The following is a 2165-nucleotide window of genomic DNA, read 5'->3' as shown; positions in this document are numbered from 1 at the left end:
AAAGCTCTTCTCAAATATCTGATAGTTGACATTAGTATTTCAGCTTGAAGCATTACAAACTGATGGTAAACTCTTAACTTGTAGACTTGTGGTCCTCACGATAGGAAAACCAAGTTCAGTTTTTTAAGCTGGAATGAGTCTTGACTGTAGATACACACATCTTTTACTTAGGGCTACTTCACTTCTACAAAGTAGAAGCTTCCTAACTCTGGGAAACATGAACCTGATTCTGCTTTTTTTTTTTTTCTTCTTTTTTTTTAGACAGAGTCTCGCTCTGTCGCCCAGGCTGGAGTGAAGTGGCGCAATCTCAGCTCATTGCAACCTCCACCTCCTGGGCTCAAGCAATTCTCTTGTCTCAACCTTCTGAGTATCTGGGATCGTAGATCTTGTTGCCCAGGCTGGAGCGCAATGGTGTGATCTTGGTTGACTGCAACCTCTGCCTCCTGGGTTCAAGCGATTCTCCTGCCTCAGCCTCTGGAGTAGGTGGGATTACAGGTGTGCGCCACCATGCCCAGCTAACTTTGTATTTTTATTAGAGACGGGCCAGGCTGGTCTTGAACTCCTGATCTCAGGTGATCCGCCCACCTTGGCCTCCCAAAGTGCTGGGATTATAGGCGTGAGCCCCTACACCCAGCCTGAGTTACCACTAATTTTAAGAAGATAAACATTATAAATGATGAAAAATTAACAGAGTAAATAAAGTTTTTGTAAATATACAAAAGGAACCTGTACACTTCTCAAAAGGCCTTTTAAAAAAATCTCTGCAGGAAGAACTGATTCTCCTGCAGAGAATCATTAAAGTGAAACAGTTAATGTTGATGAAGCTACAAAATTAATGGCTCAGCTGTAATACAGTGGTGAAGCATCTAATTCCCCCAAAAGACCAATAAATTATAAATGTTTTGTATAAAAAAACTTATTATGAGCAATAAACTCAGTAACTGAATTTGTATAAATATTTGTCCTCAGAAAACATGGGCTTTTAAAATTTCAATCTGACAGATGTTTTGAGATAGTGATTTGTGAGACTCCAATCATGGGGTTGGACCCCAACAATACTGATTAATGGGACCCCTTAACTTTCTAATTTTGTCTACCAGTGGCCTAGAAAGACTAGGGAAGTTTTGGGAGTTTTGGGGACTTCATTTTGTAAACTCTAACTAGCATCACCCCTAGACCCAGCAGGAGGGGCCCCTGCCCTTAACCCTGCATGTCACAAATAAATGCCAAAATGTGTTTATTAAATGACACACAGATATCTTTGTTACTTGGAATCCAGCAAACAGGCTGGCATTGTATGACTTGCAAACTTAAACATCCACTCCTGGAAATAACACCTATTAGACCCCAAGGAAACACTTCACATCACTTGCTCTATGTCTACAAAACAAAAGGGAACCGAATACAAATGCCATAAAGCCTTATGGTTTCTGCTGCTGTTGAAGTAGAGAAAGACCTTGCTTTGGAATGTGGGGAGGATTCCGAACAGCAGAAACAGTTAGATAAGAGAAAAGACAAAATAATTAGCTTGTCAAATAAATTCTTCCTCTCAGTGTGAAAGCAATAGCTTTTGGCTTAACAGAGTATCTTTTCCTAGTGTCAAGCATTTTCTTGTTTTTCTTAGGACACCAGAGATGCTCACAAATTAGGATGAAATTTCAGATGGGTAGCTGAGGAACATTCTGCAAAACTGAGCACTTTTATATTATTTTTAAATGTTTGTATAGATGTAACAAAGTGTGATGCTGATTCTTTACATTTGTAGCAAAAGGGACATGGAATGTTAGAATTGCAGATAGTTTTTTTTTGGTTTGTTTTCTTGAGTCTCACTCTGTCACCCAGTCTGGAGCATAGTGGCATGACCTTGGCTCACTGCAACCTCCACCTCCCAGGTTCGAGCAATTCTCCTGCCTCAGCCTCCCGAGTAGCTGGTATTACAGGCATGTGCCACCATGCGTGGCTAATTTTTGGATTTTTTTAGTAGACATGGGGTTTCACCATGTCGGCCAGGCTGGTCTTGAACCCCTGACCTCAGGTTATCTATCCACCTCAGCCTCCCAAAGTGCTGGGATTACAGGCGTGAGCCACTGTGCCCAGCCCGAATTGCAGATAGTTTAATTTTATTAAAATGTTTAATAAACTTTCATTAAATTTTCTTTCTTTCT

This window comes from Colobus angolensis, unplaced genomic scaffold (assembly GCF_000951035.1).
Source record: "Colobus angolensis palliatus isolate OR3802 unplaced genomic scaffold, Cang.pa_1.0 Scaffold35, whole genome shotgun sequence".
Taxonomy (NCBI): domain Eukaryota; kingdom Metazoa; phylum Chordata; class Mammalia; order Primates; family Cercopithecidae; genus Colobus; species Colobus angolensis.
This window is presented reverse-complemented; position numbering follows the sequence as displayed.